This window comes from Rhinopithecus bieti, unplaced genomic scaffold (genome assembly GCF_001698545.2).
Source record: "Rhinopithecus bieti isolate Rb0 unplaced genomic scaffold, ASM169854v2 scaffold_14826, whole genome shotgun sequence".
In the NCBI taxonomy this organism is placed as follows: Eukaryota; Metazoa; Chordata; class Mammalia; order Primates; family Cercopithecidae; genus Rhinopithecus; species Rhinopithecus bieti.
This window is the reverse complement of record NW_016808328.1, coordinates 1,384,066-1,391,350: the sequence shown is the minus strand read 5'-3', so window position 1 is coordinate 1,391,350 and position 7,285 is coordinate 1,384,066.

The following is a 7,285-nucleotide window of genomic DNA, read 5'->3' as shown; positions in this document are numbered from 1 at the left end:
TTTCTTTCTTTCTTTCTTTCTCTCTCTCTCTCTTCTTTCCTTCCTTCCTTTCTTTCTTTCCTTCTTTCTTTCTTTCCCTCCCTCCCTCCGTCCCTCCCTCCCTCCTTCCTTCCTTCCTTCCTTCCTTCCTTCCTTCCTTCCTTCCTTCCTTCCTTCCTTCCTTCTGATGGAATTTTGCTGTGTCACACAGGCTGGAGTTCAGTGGTGCCATCTCAGCTCACTGCAACCTCTGCCTCCCAGGTGTAAGCAATTCTAGTGTCTCAGCCTCCCGATTAGCTGGAATTATAGGCATGCACCACCATGCCCAGCTAATTTTTGTATTTTTAGTAGAGACAGAGTTTCACCATGTTGGCCAGGATGGTCTCAAACTCATGACCTCAGGTAATCCACCTGCCTCGGCCTCCCAAAGTGCTGGGATTATAGGCGTGAGCCACCACGCCTGGCCGACTCTCTCCTTTCTTTCTTTCTTTTTTTTTTTTTTGTGAGATGGAGTCTTGCTCTGTCCCGTAGGCTGGAGTGCAGTGGCACGATCTTGGCTCACTTCAACCTCCACCTCCCAGGTTCAAGGGATTCTCCTACCTCAGTCTCCCAAGTAGCTGGGATTATAGGCACATGCTACCACACCCAGCTAATTTTTGTATTTTTAGTAGAGACGGGGTTTCACCATGTTGGCCAAGCTGGTCTCAAACTCCTGATCTTGTGATCCACACACCTCAGTCTCCCAAAGTGCTGGGATTACACGTGTGAGCCACCATACCCAGTCTCTCATTTTCTTCTTAGTTCAACCCCAACAATGTTTTCTTTATTTGCTTTACTTCTTCTTCCTTTCTTTCTTTTTTCTTTTTCTTTCCTTCCTTCCTTCCTTCCTTCCTTCCTTCCTTCCTTCTTTCCTTCCTTCTTTCTTTTCTTTTCTCTTCTTTTCTTTTCTTTTTTTTGAGACAGAGTCTCACTCTGTTGCCCAGGCTGGTGTACAATGGCGTGATCTCAGCTCACTGCAACCCCCATCTCCCAAGTTCAAGCAATTCTCCTGCCTCAGCCTCCTGAGTAGCTGGGATTACAGGTGTGGGCCACCACACCCAGCTAATTTTTACACCTGGCTAATTTTTGTATTTTTAGTAAAGATAGAGTTTCACCTTGTTGCCCAGGCTGGTCTCGAACTCCTGACCTCAGGTGATCCACCCACCTTGGCTTCTCAAAGTGTTAGGATTACAGGCGTGAGCCACTGTGTCCAGCAGAGTCTTCATTTCTTAGTCACCTGTGTCACATAAAATTTGTATTAAATAGATTTGTTATGCTTCTCTGCTGTTCCATATTCTCTCTTTTCTTTTCTTTTTCTTTGTTTTTTGAGACAGAGTCTCACTCTGTTGCCCAAGCTGGAGTGCAGTGGTGCGATCTCGGCTCACTGCAACCTCTGCCACCCAGGTTCAAGCCATTCTCCTCTCTCAGCCTCCTGAGTAGGTGGGATTACAGGCACCTGCCACTGTGCCCGGCTAATTTTTGTATTTTCAGTAGAGATGGGGTTTCACCATCTTGGTCAGGCTGATCTTGAACTCTTGACCTTGTGATCCACCCACCTTGGTCTCCCAAAGTGCTGGGATTACAGGCACTGTAATGTGAGCCACCGCGCCTGGCCTATCTGTTCTTTCTTATGGGCTCTCAGCCGTGAATCCTGCAATGGGTAAGGGAAAGATCATCTCTCCCTTACAGATGCCTGATTAATTATGTGAGGCCATGTCTTTTTTATACATGCATTTATTCAACAGACACATAGAGAAGTTTGAATACGCTGCATCCTGTCAATCAAGGGAATAGTTTGGCAAACAGGCAGACATAATGGGATTTCCAGGAAGGAAAGTCCCTGTGTGTAGAGCCTGTAACTCTACGTGTCCAGATCCTTGAAAAGGAAGGAAGAAGGGAGGGCTTGAAGTGTCAGCTTTGCCGGGGTCTTACCAGATAAGGGCTACCAAAAGGAAAACCCTGAGCTACACCATTTGGTGGCAGTTGTGGTCCTTGTATGTGGTTAATGCCTGCTCCAGGATCCTTCTAGCGGAGATAGCTGTCACAGAACTATTAGACACCATAGTTGATCTATATTTCATTATATTAGATTTTAAGGACATACAAGCAAATATATTACCCCTGAGATTAGGCAAGAGAGGCCCTTGCTCTGGGGTTAGAGAACCCCATGTCACAAGCATACATAAAATTAATTTATTAAATAAGATAAGATAAAAGTGAAATATTAGGCTGGGCACAGTGGCTCATGCCTGCAATCCCAGCACTTTGGGAGGCTGAGGTGGGCGGATCACCTGAGGTTGGGAGTTCGAGACCAGCCTGACCAACATGGAGAAACCCCATCTCTACTAAAATACAAAACTAGCCGGATGTGGTGGCGCATGCCTGTAATCCCAGCTACTTGAGAGGCTAAGGCAGGAGAATCGCTTGAATCTGGGAGGCAGAGGTTGTGGTGAGCCGAGATTGAGCCATTGCACTCCAGCCTGGGCTACAAGAGTGAAACTCCATCTCCAAAAAAAAAAGAAAAAAAAAAAAAAGGAAATACTAGAATCAAATTACAAACAAATAATTGTTTTTTTTTGTTTGGTTTTTATTTTTTTTTTGAAGTCGGAGTCATCGCTCTGTTGCCCGGACTGCGAGTGCCCAGCTGCCAGATCTCAACCTCAACTGCAAGCTCCACCTCCCGGGTTTAACGACCAATTATCCTGCCTCTCAGCCTCCCGAGTTAGCTGGGGGGATACTAACAGGCACGCCACCCAAAAATAAATCGGGCACGGACTGGTTATTTGTAATATTTTTTAGTAGAGATCCGGGAGTTTCACCGTGTTAGCAGGATGTCTCGATCTCCTGACCTCGTGAATATCCGCCAGATCTCAGGTCAATCACCTCCCAAAGATGCTGGAGATTACAGGCATTACAGGCTTGAGCCACCGCGCCCGGCCAATAATTGTTAATGACACAATTATCATTCTATCTTGAAATAAATGAACACAAGAATGAAAGTTGCTAGTCTAGCTGGGTGCAGTGGCTCATGCCTATAAATCCCAGCACTTTGGGAGGCTGAGGTGGGTGGATCACCTGAGGTCAGGAGTTCAAGACCAGCCTGGTCAACATGGTGAAAACCCGTCTCTACTAAAAAAAAAAAAAAAAAATTAGCTGGGCGTGGTAGCTCACGCCTGTAATTCCAGCTACTCCAGAGGCTTGAACAGGAGAATCGCTTGAACCCTGAAGGCAGAGGTTGCAGTGAGCCAAGATCATGTAACTGCACTCCAACCTGGGTGACAGAGTGATCTCTGTCTGCAAAAAAACAAAAAAGAAAGTTGCAAGTCTAAATAAACTGAAATCTTCCAGCCATGGGTTCATAGGGGTCAAACGACTGTGTGGCTACATGTGTTACTGTACATGATATGAACATATGGGCATGTCTGCCGCTCAGTGCTGGCACAACACAACCTGTAACCCTTGACAGCCATTCTTAGGACTAACACTGTTCAGGCCTCAGGGAAATGCTTCTGCACGTCTTTTGCCCCATGACCTCGAAACAAAAGGAAACTGCATGCAAATGACATAAAAGGTTGGGGTTAATTTTGTTGTTGTGAATGTAAATTTGTCAAGATAGATAGAACATCTTTTATTATTTTAAGTGTTAGCTTTCTTATTTAAATATTTAGACAAATGACTATGTTGAAACAAAATCCATGGTATAAAGAAATACCTTTATTTTACTACTTTTTTTTTTTTTTTTTTTGAAACAGGGTCTTGCTCAGTCATTCAGACTAAAGTGCAGTGGCGCGATCAGAGCTCATGGCAGCCTCAACCTCCCAGGCTCAAGTGAATTTCCCGTCTCAGCCTTCTGAGTAGCTAGGACTATAGGTGTGCACCACCATGCCTGGCTAAATTTTATTTTTTTTTTTCAGACGGAGTTTTGCTCTCGTGGCCCAGGTTGGAGTGCAGTGGTGTGGTCTCGGCTCATGGCAACCTCTGCCTCCTGGGTTCAAGTGATTCTCCTGCCTCAGCCTCCTGAGTAGCTGGGAATTTATAGGCACAAGCCACCATGCCTGGCTAATTTTGTATTTTTAGTAGAGATAGGGTTTCTCCATGTTGGTCAGGTTGGTCTCGATCTCCCAACTTTAGGTGATCTGCCTGCCTCGGTCTCCCAAAGTGTTGGGATTGCAGGCAGGAGCCACCACGCCTGGCCGCCTGGCTAATTTTTTATTTTTTGTAAAGACAGGGTTTGACTCTGTTGCCCAGGCTGGTCTTGAACTCTTGGACTTAAGCGATCCTCTTGCCTCAGGCTCCCAGTGTTCTGGGATTACAAGTGTGAGACACCACGCTCGGCCTACTTCTTCTTCTTCCTCATTTGTAAATACACATAACATAAAATTTACCAACTTAACCATTTATAAGTGTACAGTTTAATGATATTAAGTACATTCGTATTCTTGTGCAACCATCATCACCGTCCATCTCCAGAACTCTTTTTATCCTGCAAAACTGAAGCTCTACACCCATTAAATAATAACTCTTCATTTCCCCTCCTCTCAGCCCCTGCAACCACCATTCTACTTTCTGTCTCTTTAAATTTGACTACTCAAGAAACCTCATATAAGTGGAATCATACAGTATTTGTCATTTGTAATTGGCTTATTTCACTTAGTATAATGTCCTTAAGATTCGTTTATGTTGTATCATGTGTCAAGATTTCCTAACTTTTTAAGACTGGATAATATTCCATTGTAAGTATATTATACATTTTGCTTATCCATTCATCCATGGATGGCTACCTCCCATTTAGAGCATACTGTATTCTGAGCGCTTCCTAGCAATATGGACCCTGAAGACTAGGTTGGTGTAGCAGAGTGGCTAAGAGCAGGTTTTGGCATCAGGGTGACCCAGGTTCAAGTTCGAGGTGTGTGACTTTGGGCAAATCACTTAGCCTACCTCTTTGAACCTCAGTTTTCTCATCCATTTAATGAGGCAATACTACTAGTGACCTCAGTAGGTTGTGATGAGAATTAAATAAGATAATGCATATCAATTGTTTAGGACAGGCTAGTGCAATGGCTCATGCCTGTAATCCCAGCACTTTGGGGGGCGGAGGCAGGTGGATCACTAGAGCCTAGGAGTTCAAGACCAGCCTGGACAACATGATGAAACCCTGTCTCTACAAAAAATACAAAACTAAGCCAGGTACGGTGGCCTACACCTGTTGTCCCAGCTACTCAGGAGGCTGAGACAGGAGGATTGCTTGAGCACAGGAGATTGATGCTGCAGTGAGCCATGATCTCACCACTGCATTCCAACCTGAGTGACAGAGATCCTGTTTCAAAAACAAAAATTTTTTTTAATTGCTTAGGACAGTGTACATTACTCATAGTAAATTGCTCGATACTTACTGTTATTATTTAATATGCAACACATTTGTAATATGCAAAAGATCATATCTTTGAATTGCATCAGTAACAGTTATAACAAAACAAAATAAAGATATACCAGTCAAAGGCAAGGAGATGGTGTAAATATTAAATCATGGTGAACTGGAATCAAGAGGTCAGACTGAACTTGAGCAAGTTACTTCACCTCCTCTTGCCTTGGAAACTGTGGGCGAATGGCGACTCCTTTGTTGCCTGCTCTTCCCAAGATTGGAAGTCATGCCATGGTGTCACCTAACAGTTTAATCAAGTGTTAAGACTATGTCAATCTGTTTTTGTTTTTGTTTTTTTTCTGCTGTGGCAAAATCTAGGCTTTCAGGCCATGGAAGCTTGACTCATAGTCTCTTTCCAAACCCAAGCCATCGGCCACAGAACAAACACCGGCTTGCCTGAGTCAGTGAAAATTCCAGATGTTTGTAGCTCATTAACTGCCAAACTGACAGCTATGGAGGCTGTGACGAATAAATGGATCTTATTAGCTCCATGTTCCCCAGAAAAAGCTGTCCCACAGGCATGCTTTGTACAAAGGCCATACATAACACGTGATCTTTAAAAAAACCTTTTAAAATTACTTTGACTATTTCCCGTCAAAAGAAATTCACTGCCGGGTGAGGTGGCTCACGCTTGTAATCCCAACACTTTGGGAGGTCGAGGCGGGTAGATCACCTGAGGACAGAAGATCAAGATCAGCCCAACCAACATGGTGAAATCCTGTCTCTACTAAATACAAAAAATATGCTGGGCGTGGTGGCACATGCCTGTAATCCCAGCTACTTGGGAGGCTGAGGCAGGAGAATCGCTTGAACCCAGAGGCAGAGGTTGCAGTGAGCCGAGATTGTGCCACTGCATTCCAGCCTGGGCAACAAGAGCAAAACTCTGTCTCAAAAAACAAATAAATTCACCAATGTAAATTCACCAACTCCTCTTACAGATCCAATGTCAGGAAAGCAGCTATAAACAACAAGGACGGAGAACAGTATCCTCAAAGCCAGAAGCCTGGGGCTGATTTTTAGCCTGATGGTGGGGGCATACATGGATACATAGTTTCTAGAAGGTATTTGGTAATATGTATCAAAAGTCTTACCTATATATTTACCTTGTGACCTAGTACTTTCACCCCTAATAATTTATTTAAAGGAAATTTATTTACAGAAATGAAGATTTATTTATAGGGATATCCAACTCAGCACATAATAGCAAAAAATTGGAAATAACAGTGGAGAATAGTAAAATTAATCAAAGATGGTCATAATATAAAATATGGTTAGCAATAAATGTATATATACATAGAAACATGCTTACAATATCCTGAGTTTAGAAAGTGGAAAAAGGGGCAGGCATGGTGGCTCACAACTGTAATCTCAACACTTTGGGAGGCCGAGGTGGGTGGATCACATGAGGCCCAGGCATTCAAGACCAGCCTGACCAATATGGAGAAATCCCATCTCTACTAAAAATACAAAAATTAGCTGGGTGTGGTGGCACACGCCTGTAATCCCAGATACTCAGGAGGCTGAGGCAGGACAAACACTTGAAACTGTGAAGTAGAGGTTGCAGTGAGCTGAGATCATGCCACTGTACTCCAGCCTGGGCAACAGAGATAGACTCTGTCTCAAAAGAAAAAGAAAAAGAGAAAGAAAAAAAAAGTGAAAAAAGGTAACAATAGAATATATACCACTGAGGCAGGAGAATCGCTTGAACCCAGAGGCAGAGAAGTTAAACAACCTGCCAAAGTCAGTCATATGCTAGAGAGCCAGAGCTAAGGTGTGTCGCTGAGCAGGTTTTGGTGTCTATGCTCCCGCCACGACTCACACTTTCTCCTGGTATAGAAAAAAGAC